Consider the following 15,046-nt stretch of genomic DNA (forward strand, 5'->3'; position numbering starts at 1 on the left):
CCTCTTAGAGAGTCCTGTGATTACACCGTGCCCACCTGGACCACCTCCTACCATGGCAACATCCTTACCTTCACCCAGGTTCCTCCCAGGATACTCCCAGGTTCCAGATATTAGGATGAGGAAATGGAAGAGGGCCACACTTCAGCCTACCAAAACCTGGTGACCCTGCTACCAACTGGGGGGACCTTGGCCAAATTATTCAAACTCCCAAAGCCTGGAGTATCTTACCGGCAAAAAGCCAATTGAATGAACTCAGAAAAAGGAAGCACCTTTGCCAGGTAAGCTGTAAGCTTACTAAGCGGCAGCTCAGGATAACTGTTCCAATCGCGCGGGTTTGGGTGCTGGGATAAGCCCCTCCCCTCCGCGCAAACTCAGGATCTCCCGGAGGTGCGGAGTCCAGACTGCAATCCCAGATGCTGCCGGCAGGAGGAGAACAACTTGGTTTCAGGGACAGGGCGGCCTGGGGCGCGGGTCAGAGAGGGCCCAGGAGTCCTGGCCCGACCCTCAGTGGAGGGCCGTATTTCTTGTTCCTCCCGGGCTCCATTTTAGAGAACTGAGTTATCTTGAGATTGGAAGGCTTTCAGGTAATTAATGAAGACAATAAAAGATTGTCACCTTTTCAGCCATTGTATGCTTGTGTCCGCCAGGCACTGTGCTGGTAGGCTCTGAAATACAGCCAACAACACCCCGTGAACAAGCTAGGACTGTCCCACTCACAGAAGAGGAAATCAAAGTCCAGACAGAGAAACTCGCTGGGAGCTCAAGACTTGAGCTTGAGTCTGTGGGACTCCAGGTCCCAAGGTCACTGCCTCCCTGTGTTCACAGGTCTGGAAACAGGCTCAGAGGACAAGGCAAGGCCCACGGTCACCTAACTACTAGGAGGTCAAGCCGGGATTTGAACTTCTGTCTTCTTCTCTGCTTTGGACACGCAGAAGTAGCCAACTCTGAACACCCCCCCACCTTGTGTGTACGATGGGAATGGACCCCTCGTTGAGGCGGGGGGTCCTTGGGAGGATTCAATGGGATGGCAGGTGCAGAGTCCTGGAACCTCATGTCGTGAAGTTCTGGGTTATTGGGTAGCATCACCTCATTCTGAAGCAGGCAGGTGGCCAGAGGGCAGCTGGCCCTGCGCTTTGGGCTGGAAGACTCCAAACAGCCCACTCTCCTCGCTTCAGCCAACCTCCAGGGAAAGGACGCTGGGTGCATGCCAGAGGAGACCAGCAGGGTCTGTGACGCAGGGCCCTAGGACTCCTCAGTGGCACTGACCCTAAGGTAAGGCTTATCGAGGGTGGCACCAGGGTATAGAGCATAGTTCTCAACTGCAGTGTTGTTGACATTTGAGATAAGTCTTTGCTGGGAGTAGAGATATTGTCCTATACATTGAGAACATTTAACGACATCCCTGGCCTCCACCCACTAGATGACAGTAGCACTCCACGCTCACAGCAATGAAAAACAAAAATATATCCAGACATTGCCAGATATGCCCTGGGGGACACACTGTCCCCGGCCGAGAACTGCTATCTGACCAGACAGAGCTGAGCCTAAATCTGGTTTGTGTCACTAACGAGCTGGGGTGCACTGGAGCACCTGTTGACCGCTGTAATCCTTGGGGTTGTCAACTACGAAATTCTGTGCTAACAGCTGCTGGGGACTGAGCGCTTCTTCCCAGGCGAAGTGATGAGCGCTTAGCATGGCTGCCATCACTTGTTGTCAGGAACAGAGCCTGAAGGGACAGTGATGGGCGGAAGCTGGGTGGGGGGGAGGCTGGGCAGCAGGCATCAGCCTGGGCGTCCTCCCTGTGCCATGCACAAAAGCAGGTGCTTGCACACGTGCCTCCCTCCTCTGTCACTAGGGGTCTCCCCCGGGGGGCTGTTTCCTGTGAAATATGCTGGCAGGTGGGGGATTCTAGAAGGCAGAGGAAGTGATGTGCAGCATGGATTTTTTTGTTTTGAGATGGGGTGGGGGAAGAGAGAGAGAGAGAGAGAGAGAGAGGCAGACAAAACTTCCATATGCTGGCTCATTCTTCAAATACCCACGACAGCCAAGGTTGGGTGAGGCTAAACCTAGGAGCCAGGAACTCAATCTGATCTTGGATGTGGGGGGCAGTGACTCAATTATTTGAGCCATCATCGCTGCCTCTCAGGGTCAGCATTAGCAGGAAGCTGGCATCAGGAGTTGGAGCCAGGTGTCAAGTCCAGGTACCTGCTATGGGATGTGAGGTCTTAATGGCTAAGCCAAACACCTGCCCCATGGCGTGGACTTGAATCCCCTTCATTCCCCACGTGAAAACAGACAGGGGTTGCAGGGTGGGGAGGTGAGCATTTAGCCTAATGGTTAACATATCTGAGACCTGCATCAGAGTGCCTGGTTCCAGTCTCAGCTCGCGTTCCTGACTCCAGCTTCCCGCTAAAGCAGACCGCGAGCGGTGGAGGAGGCTGTTCCTGTGACTTGGCTCCTGCCACCCCACTTGGGAAATCTGCATTGAGCTCCCAGCTTCTGCCTTGGCCCAGCCGCAGCCATTTTGAGCATCTGAGGCACAGACCAGCAGGTAGGAACTCCGGCTCTGGCTCTCAAATAAACAAATAACAACAACAAAAACCGAAACGAAATTCCAGAAACACATTTGCAGCAAAAGTAGGTGACAAGCTATCGTCAGGAAGTCCAAGAAAACAAATGAATGAGGACAAATCAGTAGCAGCTACCAGGCTGCCCGGCCTCTGGCCTCTGTGCAGTGGCAACAGAAGACAGAGCTTAGGAGGGGAACCCTGGAGGGCAGCGTGTGCTCTGGGGGAAGCGTTGGGCTGGGTGAGCTGTCTGAGAACCAGCTGGAACCAGCGAGGGGTGGGCCAAGTCCAGGGCGGGCAGAGCAGAGCGGGCTTGCCTTAAGGCCGCCCCAAAGGTTGATGAATCTAAATTTCTGAATTCTCGAGCTGACCACCGAGCCCTCCGTCTAGGCAGCCCCCATGCTGAGGAGAACTGCTGCAAAGGAATCAAAACTGAGCAGTGTAGGGAAAATAGCAGAGTAGGGAAACGGTAGGGCTGAATCGAAGCGGGGAGGGGACAGGGATCCAAAGCGCGTCACGGTATTTTCTTTTTTTTTGTATTGGACTTTATTTATTTGTTTATTAAAAGGCAGTGTGACTGAGAGAGCGAGGGAGGGAGCGAGCGAGCTTCTGTTTGCTGGCTCATTCCCCAAATGGCCTCTGTGGCCTGAACTGGGCCAGGCTGAAGCCAGGATCCTAGAACCCCATCCGGGTCTCCTACATGGGGAGCAGGGGCCCAGGTGCTTGGAGAATTCTCTGATGCTCTTGCAGTGCGTTAGCAGGGAGCTGGACCGGAAGTGCAGCAGCCGAGAGTCGAGCTGGATCCTTGACACGGGATGCTGACTGGTGTCCCAAGTGGCTTCGTAACCCAAGCACCATGACGTCAGCTCCCCTGCAGTGGGGAGTGTCATCATTAACAATATGGCAAATAATAACAGAGAGCTCTGTGGAGCTTCCTTCTAGATGTTCACACAAACAAATGTCACATCAAAGCAAGCAACAGGAAAGTGGACGGTCATGTTCTGGGAATAAGGAAGGGGGCTAGAATAAGGAGTAACTTTCGAATGGGTCAATTTCAACTCCAACAATGATACCTGCAAATGATTGAAACTTGGGGCTGGCGCTGTGGCATAGCGGGTGAAGCTGCCGCCTGCAGTGCTGGCATCCCATATGGGTTCCAGTTCAAGCCCCCACTGCTCCACTTCAGATCCAGCTCTCTGCTATGGCCTGGGAAAGCAGTAGAAGACGGCTCAAGTCCTTGGGCCCCTGCCCCAGTGTGGGAGACCCGGAAGAAGCTCCTGGCTTCCGATTGGCACAGCTCTGGCCATTGTGGCCATCTAGGGAGTGATGGCAGTTGGAGGACCTTTCTCTCTCTCTGCCTCTGCTTCTCTGTGTAACTCTGACTTTCAAATAGATAAATCTTTTAAAAAAATGAAACTCAACAGATATGTTTGGATTTCTGAGTTGTGATGATGATGAGCAAAAGCAATAATTCATCACTGGGGAGCCAGCGCTGTGGTGTAGAGGGTAAAGCTGCTGCCTGCAGGGCCAGCATCCCATATGAGTGCCAGTTCAAGTCCCCGCTGCTCCACTTCCGATCCAGCTCTGCTATGGCCTGGGAAAGCAGTAGAAGATGGCCCAAGTGCTTGGGCTCCTGCACCCACGTGGGAAACCCAGAGGAAGCTCCTGGCTTCTGGCTTCAGATTGGCACAGCTCTGGCCATTGTGGCCATCTGGGGAATGAACCAGCGGATGGAAGACCCCTCTCTCTGTCTCTGTCTCTGTCTCTGTCTCTGCAATTCTGCCTTTCAAATAAATAAATAAATCTTTTTAAAAAAATTGATCACCTGAATATAGCATGGGAAGAATATATTCTGGAAAACTAGGTAAATAGCCCCTAAAAGGAAAATAATCAAGTATTTTTCCTACCTTTCCTACATGGATTGCAGCACTGAGTAAAACAAATGTATTAAAATTATTACAGGTAGTATATGAAAGCAAAAATGATACAATATTGCCATGTTGTGACCAGCAATGAATGAAAGCATCCAGTCATTGTATACACTGGGTGCTAACATCTAAAGAGGAGTAATCTCCAGCATTATCTATCATCATGCTGAAAGACCAGAACCAGGGTCTGATCCAGTTGCTAGTTTGCAGGCAATGCCAGGGTCAGAGGGCCATGTCGTACTGTGCTGGGCGGATGCAATGGCAAAATCCAGCTGTTCGTCAGCTCTGCAGGTCATGCAGCCTGAAATCTTCAGCAGGTAAGCTGCAAGGGAAGGACTGGGCTACAGGGGGAAACCGGAGATGAAAACAGGCTTAACAGTCTTACCAAGACTTTGAAAAATGAGCAAGACCAAACTGTGAAGTCTGGGAATGCATACTCAGGTAACTGAGCCATAAAGAAATACAAAGAAGTAACTGCTATGGAAGTCAGATTAGAAGTTACTTTTGAACCTTGCAAGACATTGGCACAGGCAAAAATTCCTTGGAAAAAATCCCAGAGGCACAAGAAATCAAAGCCATAATTAACAAATGGGATTACACCAAATTGAGAAACTTCCGTATGAGAAAAGAAATGCTCAGGGAAGTGAAGAGGCAAACGACAGAATGGGAGAAATTATTTGCAAACAATGCAACTGATAAAGGATTAATAACCAGAATATATAAAGAGATCAAGAAACTTAACAACAACAAAACAAACAACTCAGTTAAGAAATGGGCAAAGGACTTAAACAGGCATTTTTCAAAAGAGGAAATCCAAATGGCCGACAGACACATGAAAAAGTGTTCAGGATCACTAGCCGTCAGGGAAGTGCAAATCAAATCCACAGTGAGGCTCACTCACCCCAGTTAGAACGGCTTTCACGCAGAAATCAACAAACAACAAATGCTGGCGAGGATGTGGGGGAAAAGGTGCTCTAATCCACTGTTGGTGGGAATGTAAACTGATAAAGCCACTGTGGAAGACAGTATGGAGAAACCTCAGAAATCTGAATATAGACCTCCCATATATCCAGCCATCCCACTCCTGGGAATTTACCCAAGGGAAATGGAATCAGCATATGAAAGTGTTATCTGCACCCCCATGTTTATTGCAGCTCAATTCACAATAGCTAAGACATGGAATCAACCCAAATGCCCATCAACTGAAAACTGGCTAAAGAAATTATAGGATCTGTACACCATGGAATACTATACAGCAGTAAAAAAATAAATCTGGCCATTTGCAACAAAATGGATGAATCTGGAAAACATCATATTTAGTGAAATAAGCCAGTCTCAAAGGGACAAATACCATATGTTCTCCCTGACCTGTGATAGCTAATAGAGCACCTAAAAGGCAATCTATAGAAGTGAAATTGACACTTTGAGAAGCAATCACTTGAGCAGCCCTTGTCTTGACTGTTGAGGAACATTTTTTTTTTCATACTATTTGTTGAACTCTTTACTTAACATAGAGTTAAACATATGTGTATAACGTCAATTGAAGGGGCCAGCATAGTGGGTAAAGCCACCACCTGCAGTGCTGGCATCCCATATGGGCACTGGTTCGAGTCCTGGCTGCTCCACTTTCAATCCAGCTCTTTGCTGTGGCCTGGGAAAGCACTGGAAGGTGGCCCAAGTGCTTGGGCCCCTGCATGGGGAGAACCAGAGGAAGCTCCTGGCTCCTGGCTTCAGATCGGCACAGCTCCAGCAGTTCTGGCCATTTGGGGAATGAACCAGAGGATGGAAGACCTCTCCCTCCCCCTCCCTCTCCCCCTCCCCCTCTCCTTCTCTCTGCGTGTAACTCTGACTTTCAAACAAATAAATAAATCTTTTAAAAATAAAATTGAAAATAGATCTCAATAAAAATAACAGTGGGAATAAGAGAGGGAAGAGGAAGAGGAGTGGGAATATGGGTAGGACAGCAGGCACAGTGGGAAGAATCACCACGTTCCTAAAGTCATTGTGAAGTGTATGAAGATTGTAATTGTAAAGCTGTATTGTTCTTCATATATTCCTACTTCTAAGGATACAGTTAAAATGTGCTGTGGGACCCCAAATCCCCTTAAGCTAGTTGATAAAAATACCACCTTAAGTGTTAAAGTGATCTTATGGATAGAATTAAATATCTGGTAATAGTAATAGATAGAATTAAAAAGGAGTGAATGCTCCAACATGGGAAGCAGTCCACACAGCAGACTCATAGGATAACAATCGCTTTAAGTAGCACTTTGACCTCAGAATCAGCCATTAAGGCATTCTGGTCTGGCTGAAAAGTCCACGAGAACATTTCAGGCAGGGAAAGCCAAGACACTGTGGCAAAAAATGTCCTACATGAAGGACCTCACTCACATGAGTGAGACCCCAGTGGAAAGAAGTGGCCATCAAAGGAGGAGGTACTTTTCTCTAAAGTAAAAAGCTTGTGGGCCAGTGCCGCGGCTCACTAGGCTAATCCTTGGCCTGCGGAACCAGTACTCTGGGTTCTGGTCCCGGTTGGGGTGCCGGATTCTGTCCCAGTTGCCCCTCTTCCAGTTCAGCTCTCTGCTGTGGCCTGGGAAGGCAGTGGAGGATGGCCCAAGTGCTTGGGCCCTGCACCCGCATGGGAGACCAGGAGGAAGCACCTGGCTCCTGGCTCCGGATCAGCGCAGCGCGCCGGGGGTAGAGGTCATTTGGGGGGTGAACCAATGGAAGGAAGACCTTTCTCTCTGTCTCTCTCTCTCTCACTAACTCTGTCAAATAAAAAGAAAGTTTAATTATGTCTAAGTGCTCGCAAAAGATGTATCATTCTTGGGTGCTTCTTTAAAGTTAAAATTAAGTTTCTAGGCCGGCACCGCGGCTCACTAGGCTAATCCTCCACCTGCGGTGCTGGCACCCCGGATTCTAGTCCCAATCGGGGCACCGGATTCTGTCCGGTTATTCCTCTTCTAGTCCAGCTCTCTGCTATGGCCCGGGAGTGCAGTGGTTCTTGGGCCCTGCATCCACATGGGAGACTAGGAGAAGCACCTGGCTCCTACCTTCGGATCAGTGTGGTGCGCCGGCCTCAGCGGCCATTGGAGAGTGAACCAACGGTAAAGAAAGACCTTTCTCTCTGTTTCTCTCTCTCTCTCTCTGTCCACTCTGCCTGTCAAAAAAAAAAAAATTAAGTTTCTAAAAAAGTGAAATTAACTTCAAGATGCAATGACTTTGAATAGCACTTGTCTTGACTGTTGAACAATTGTGTGTGTGTGTGTGTGCAAATTGTTTAACTCTTAGTATAGTGTTTGTCTTCTGTGTATAAAGTTAATAGAAAATGGATGTTAGTGGAGAATGGGAGAGGGAAGAGGAGGAGGGGTGGGAGTGTTGGTGGGAGGGCAGTGTATGGTGGGAAGAATCACTATATTCCTAAATTTGTACTTATGAAATGCATGGTTTGTATTCTTTAAATAAATAAAAGGTTTCTTTGGGAAGGAAAAAAAAGAAAAAAAGAAATATACATTGCAAATATTTAAAAAAAAAGATGTTATTCTCGGGGGAGGTTTGTGGTTGGGTTGTAGCACGTGGCAGGGCGGTTGGAAGGGGCACTCCTGGGGAGGCTGGAAAACTTCGTTTCATGACCTGGTTGGTGGTTGCAAGGGTGTTTGCTGTGAAACAGCTTTTTAAGTTATAGTTTTCATTTGTGTGATTCTGCACCTGTTTTATTTTTATAACATAGAAATCTTAAACAATGAAAACAGAAGTACCTGTCTAAGTGGGTGCATGTGTGTGTAAATTCATGTACACATACATGGCCATACATGGTGGTTCCAGCAGCACCAGGTACATAGTAGGTGCTCACTAAATAGGACTTCCATGTGAACACTATCCAAATCCCCCATCTGTGCTGTTCCAGCAGCATCACTATCGTTATTATTAACCATAGTTCATGATTATCAGGTGATCACTGTGTGCCAGGCGTTGTTCCTGGTGATCCGAGTCCTGTTGAGCAGCTGCCTGTGGCCACACAGATGGCGAGCCCAGGCTGGCTGCCTCCTGTGTTTGCGTTCTCAGTCACTACAGTGAGTAGACTGCACTGTTTTCTACTTGGTGGCTATTGCCCCTGATGGCGATAATAACCCCTGTATTAGCCTGCTTTCTGTTGCTGTAACAGTGCCCGAGGCACATTATAAAGAAAAGGGGTTTACTGAGCTCACCATTTGGGAGGTTCAAGAGCTGCCTTCTGCTCAGCTCTGGGGAAGGCCTCATGGTGTGAGCCCATGGGAAAAGGAGAGGTCCCACAGTGGACAGGAGTCGGAGAGTGGGGAGAGCTGGTTTGCTGTTGATAACAAGTCCTCGTACAAGAATTCATGGGGCTCATGAGAAATCTGTTCATGCCTTCTGTTGATTCCCTGGAGGACAGTGCCCCAGGGTCTCCCACTAGGTCCCACCATCACCTCCTACTCCAGCATGCTGGCACCTTCAACACATGAACCTTGGAGACATGCTAAGCCATATCCAAGCCATCACACACACACACACACACACACACGCTGAGTGCCTGCCAGTGTGCGTGCAATGGCTATAACTCCTTCCCCAAGTCTCACAACTGCCCTGAACACACCGAATCACATCCAAACCATAGTGCATGCGTGGGCACTTGCACGCACACACACACACGCACGCGTGCGCGCTCCATGTCTGCCAGGCTGTCACTCTCTGAGTCTCTCGACTGCCCCGACCGGCAGAGGCACTTGTTGATCTGCACTGGATGATCGGGAACACGGGCAGCTCGGCGAGGTGAAGGACCTGGCCCAAAGTTACAAATTAAGTAAGTGGCGTGGGGTGGAGGTGGGCAGGGGGGTGAATTGAGGCTGGGAAAAGTTCATCCTCTGGCTCTTGGAATTCGAAAGAACAAAATGTTCTATACGCTCAGACAGTGCTCACCTGCCGGGGCTGCCAGGCCGAGGTCATGCGTTGCCCAACCAGTGGCCTGCAGCCTGGGGTGGCTTGAGAAGTGTGCAGACCGGGGCTGACGCTTGCCAAGCCCCAGACAGCCTGACCGCAATCCGAGGGTCACGTGAAGCTTGTGATCCATGAGCCGGCATGCCTGAGGAGCCAGAGACTCGCGCTTCTTGGTGTGCCAACCCTGCGCTCGCAAGCCTTGGGATCAGGACCTAGAACAGAGCCAGCCAGCAGCCAGCAGGCTGGGGTGAAGCCATGCCCAGCTGTGCTCTAGGGTCATACGCTGATTTCCTAACCTGGATCGGCATGGCTGCTGGGAGGGACAGCATGTCCTCTCCGTTCCCAGGGCCCTGGATTGCAGCCAGGCTGAAGCATTCCAAAACAGGGCCTGGCAGGGAGGGGTCCCACCTCCCCTGCTCCATCAGCAGCAGCCACAGAACCTGTCCAGCCCACCTTGGCTGCATGTGTAACTCCCAGCGTGGCGCTAGGCCCTGACGACACATTTACTCAACCAGCCCCACGGAGATGCTATGGAGTGGGGGCTCTCACGGGAACCGTTTGATAGAGGAGAAAACAGACCCAGAGATGCACAAGCCCCTTGGAAATGGCAGCACAGAGACGGAGCTGCAGGTCTGCGACTGGAATCCGAGCGTGAATGTGAATTCACTCTATCTATCAGTCCTGCATTAACCCTATTGTCACTGCACCAAGGATACAAGAAAATTGAGGCTCAGGGAGGTGGGTGCAATGTTTCTAGAAGGCTCTGTGCTGACAACCAGTGATCATCTTGCAAAGGCATAGTCCAAAGCTTATAGCTGCTAAAATGTGGCTGTGGTCACTGAAAACTCGTGTCTTTTGTTACCTGTGGGGTCCTGGGGCCTGGTGAGGGCAGGGGTATCTGGAGGCTGGGAAACGGGTTGCCTGCTGCCTCGGCGAAGGAGCTGCAGGGTGGATGCGCTGTCCGTCCACGCTCAGGGCGGTTCCTGCTAAAGGCTGCTTGTGTGTCTCCCGTGGACCTGCTGTGTACAGAGAGAACCCACGTGAGTGCGCCCACATGGGGTCAGCTTGGGTCCGGTCCCATAGTTCCTCCTGGAGGGGCAAGGGGGTGACACAAAAAGAAGCTGGAGTCGGCTCCCAGCAGGGAGCCCCAGCAGGAGAGGTGCACCCCCAAGGGTGAGAGGGACCCTGCCTATCTCCCTGGAGACCACAACGGTGTCCCACAATAAATGCCTGCTGGGCCAAGACAGCTGGAAGCCAGCCAGGATGGTGACAGCTGAAGGGAGACACTTCCTCTCCCCTCTTGCAGGGGAGGGGAGGGGAGATGTAGAAAAGGACACCCCCCTCCCAGCGCCCCCATGACTGCCTCTCCCCCATGGGTCTTTTTTGTTTGTTTGTTTTGACAGGTAGAGTGGACAGTGAGAGAGAGACACACAGAGAGAAAGGTCTTCCTTTACCATTGGTTCACCCTCCAATGGCCACCGCGGCCGGCGCGCCGCGGCTGGTGCACTGCGCTGATCCGGAGGCAGGAGCCAGGTGCTTCTCCTGGTCTCCCATGGGGTGCAGGGCCCAAGCACTTGGGCCATCCTCCACTGCCTTCCCAGGCCACAGCAGAGAGCTGAACTGGAAGAGGGGCAACCGGGACAGAATCCGAGGCCCTGACTGGGACTAGAACCCAGTGTGCCGGCGCTGCAAGGCGGAGGATTAGCCTAGTGAGCCACAGAGCCAGCCTCTGATGTTCTGATTTCTAAACTGGGATGTGGTCAGGATGGAAGTGGCCACAGAACTGTCTGTTCGCCGAGAGGAAGAATGGGGGTGAGTTTGCGCCCAGAGGTCGGGAAAGTATTTCTTCATGGAACACATTCAGAAGGGGCATCAGGAGACAAAAATAACAGTGCACTTTGATTACGTCACAGTCTGTTCAACCTGCCAGTCACCGCGAGACGGACTTCTCCAACATGAGTCTGGGAAGTGAATGTTCCAGAATGTTCTAGAACTTGGCTCAGGAATGTGGGTGCCTCTGGAAGCACTTGATTCCCAAGAATTCTATTTTTAGACACTTCCCGGAGAGGAATGAGCACGTGTGTCCTCGTGAGCCCTTGTGGGGCCAGCACACCCATCCCCCTCGCTGCTCCGTTCCTGGCTGTGTCCCCGTTTCCTGAGAACTGAGCCTCAGGAGTCACTTCACCCAGAAGGCTTTCCCTTACTCCAGGGCAGCTTGCAGCCAACACAGATGCCACCTAACTTACCACGTGGTTTCCCACTGATGGACCCACCGGAAGCTCAAAGTATCATGAATTGAAGATGCATTTGAATCATCAAACATCATAGCTTAGCCTAGCCTGCTTTCAACATGTCCAGAACACTCAGGCCCTAGTTGAGCAAAGTCATCCAACACAGTCTGTTTTATAATAAAATATTGAACGTGCCATGTAGTTACTGAGTACCATACTGAAAGTGAAAAATAGAACGATTGTGCACGTATGCTTTCCAACCATCTAAAGTTAAGAAATTGTAAGTTGGGGGGCCTGCGCTGTGGTGTAGCAGGTAAAGCTGCCACCTGCAGTGCTGGCATCCCATATGGTCCAAGTTCTGGCTGCTCTGCTTCCGATCCAACTCTCTGTTACGGCCTGGAAAAGCAGTGGAAGATGGCCCAAGTGCTTGGGCCCCTGCACCCGCCTGGGAGACCCAGAAGAAGCTCCTGGCTCCTGGCTCCTGGCTTCGGATCGGCTCAGCTCCGGCCATTGTGGCCAATTGGGGAGTGAACCAGAGGATGGAAGACCTCTCTCTCTCTCTCTCTCTCTCTGCCTCTCCTTCTCTATGTAACTTTGACTTTCAAATAAATAAATAAATCTTTAATAAAAAAAGAAATTGTAAGTTGGGACTGTCTGTGAACCTCAATGCTATTTGGTGACAAAAAGGAACAAATTATTGGTACATGCAACAATATGGATGAATTTCAGAAAGGTTACACTGAGTGAAAGAAGTCAGATGAAAAGGGTATACACCGACGATCCCATTCCTATAAAATCCCAGAAAGTGCAAGCCATCTCCAGTGAAGACGGTCATCTGTAGTGACCACAGTCGCCTGGAGGCGGGCAGGTGGGTGGAGGGGAGGTGCCATACAAAAGGGCATGAGAGAATTGGGTGAGGGGCTTATGGAGACTTTCATCATTTGGATGCTTCCATGAGTAGGTGCCTTCATGGAAACTCATCCAATTATGCAATTTAAATATGAACGTTTATGTACTTCAATTACACCTCAGTAAAGCTGTTACGCCCAAACCCTTGCATGGCCAGAGCTGGACCAGCCTGAAATGGGGAGCTGGGCACTCAACCCATGTTCTCACCTGGATGGCAGGAACCGATGATCTGAACCATCACCACTGCCTCCCGTGGGTTTGGGTTGGCAGGAAGCTGGAGTCAGTAGCCAGAGCTAGGAATGGAACCCAGGTACTCCAGTGTGGGGTGTGGGCAGCTTAACTGCTAGGTTGGCTTGCCGGCTCCCTCAATAATGCTTGAAAAACAAAACAAAGAACCAGAGGCTGTGTTGTGGTGCGGCGCATTAAGCCACTGCTGGTGATGCCTGCATCCAATATTGCAGTGCACCATTCCGCTTCCAACCCAGCTTCCTGCTAATGCGCCTGGGAAAGCAGGGGAAGACGGTCTGAGTGTTGGGGCCCTGCACCCATTCAGGAGACCTAGATGAAGTTCCTGGCTCTTGGCTTTGGACTGGCCCAGGGCCATGTGGGAAGTTAACCAGCAGTTGGAAGATTTTCATCTCTCTTTCTCTCCATCCCTCACTCTGCCCCTTCAAATAAATGATAAATAACTCCAAAAAAAAAAAAATGAACAAAACAAAAACAAAACCCCTGGAGAGTGACACAGTCAGGACCTGAACCCACGTAAGCCTGACATGAAGCCACTTAGGGGCTGGTAGGTGGCTCCCTTCTTGGCCGGAGGTGGGGAGCTGGTCCAAGTGGCACCCTTTGCAGGAAGCCTTCCTGTCCTTTCCATGGGGGACGGCGGCTTTTGAGAAACTGCCCGCTAGGTGGCCTCGGCCCACACACCCTCCTGCCTGCCTGCAGGCTTCTTTGGGGGATCCTTTCCCCCCTTGGAGGACCCTGCCCTGTGCCCCTGACTGCCTGCTCAGCACCAGACGCCAGACCCGCCTGGGTTTTGAATCCCAGCTCTGCACAGACAGCAGCTGTCTGACCTTGGATGTGCTCCTTTGCAGGCTCCTCATCTGAATAATAATTGAAGCCACCCGGGATTGCCTCAAGGATCAAATGAGAGCCAGTTCATGTTAAACAATTAGCATGGGGCCTGGCGGGTAATAAAGCACTCAATAAATGTTAACTATTACTGATCTTCACCTGCACGGAGGCTGTGGACTGTTTGTTTCTCAGCCTTTGAATCAAGTCCTTACCGACCCAGATACAGTTATTGACATGGAAAGATGCCCAGAGTGCACTGCTGAGGGGGGAAAGCAGGCTATGGAACAATATATACTTCCCAGGTCCTTTTACAGATGAAAGGAACAAGTGGACCTATATAACGTGACTTCAAAAAGTTTATGGACAAACATTTATTTGGATGCAAAGAAATTCCCAAATCCATGCATCTAAAGGGTCTTTGAAGAGTTCATGGACAACATGTTGTATAAAAAAGCTTGCACAGATTTCAAAGTTTTTTGCACTTAAATAAGCTTATCTTTTAGCTCCATTTTCCCATGGGCTTTTTGAATTCCCGCTTAGTAGGGAGCCTGGCACACAGGAAGTGGTCAGGAACGCTGGGTGGGACCGTAGTTACTGCGAAGCCCTTGGAACCTCGTGCAATGTCAGTTTCAAATGTTCTGTGGAGACTTCCGGTGAAGCCAGATCCTGTTCCAGTGGCACTGGAACTCGGAGGAAGTACACTGTGTGTTACCTTCTGCTTTCCCCTTTGTGACACCACTCAGGGGCTTGTTGTGGGCACGTTTGAGTGGGACTTGGGACCTGACTGGATTTTGGTACCTTTTTTTTTTTTTTTTTAATAAGGTCCTGGAGCAAAAGAAAAAAAAAGTGTCGCCATTTGCAATAGAAACTTCAAACTTGGATTAAAGATGTTCCTGCCAGTCACTGAGATGCTATGACAAAATGTAGACACTTGAGGGCGCTCTGATCGATTTGCAATAGAAACAGGAGGTGATAATGACTGCAGCCGTCTCATTAAACAATGGCCACCATTTATTGAATTCTTACCATGAAGTCCTAAAATGGGTTGAGAGTCACAAACTTCTTCTCATTTCCCCATCCGAGATCACTACTTAAGATTTTGTACATAGAATGTATTGTTCTTTTGAATTTTAAAAATATTTTTATGAGGCCAAGTATTGTGCAGTGTGTTAAGCCACGTTGCTTGGGAGGCCCACACCCTGTATGGGAGTGCCTGGGATGGAGTCCCGCCTCTGCTTCTGACCCAGCTCCCTCTAATGCACCTGGGAAGCAGCAGATGATGGCCCGAGTGCTTGGGTCCCTGCAACCTGCCTGGGAGACCTGGATGGAGTTCTTGGCTCCTGGATTTCATCAGGCCTGGTCCTGGCTGTCGAAGATGTTT

The 15,046-nt window shown here is 50.2% G+C and overlaps 1 long non-coding RNA gene across 8 annotated transcripts in view; it reads right to left on the reverse strand.

The window, feature by feature from the left end:
• Positions 1–3,084: 3,084 nt before the first annotated feature.
• The window catches only part of LOC149123350 (uncharacterized), a 30,012-nt gene continuing 18,050 nt past the window's right edge, over positions 3,085–15,046 (reverse strand). Inside the window, exons 2-6 of one of the 8 annotated variants that reach the window (XR_016216551.1) lie at positions 10,314–10,470; positions 9,434–9,663; positions 7,549–7,655; positions 5,397–5,508; positions 3,085–3,438 (exon numbers count right to left, since the gene is read on the reverse strand). This is a non-coding gene — a long non-coding RNA (uncharacterized LOC149123350). Of the gene's footprint in view, positions 3,439–3,640; positions 3,774–5,396; positions 5,509–7,548; positions 7,656–9,433; positions 9,664–10,313; positions 10,471–15,046 lie in introns of all 8 variants that reach the window. The other 7 variants (XR_016216555.1, XR_016216554.1, XR_016216552.1 and 4 more) reach the window with 7 other exon arrangements.

The sequence above is a fragment of the Oryctolagus cuniculus genome, chromosome 11 (assembly GCF_051225735.1).
Source record: "Oryctolagus cuniculus isolate XC-2025 breed Fujian yellow rabbit chromosome 11, ASM5122573v1, whole genome shotgun sequence".
Taxonomy (NCBI): Eukaryota; Metazoa; Chordata; class Mammalia; order Lagomorpha; family Leporidae; genus Oryctolagus; species Oryctolagus cuniculus.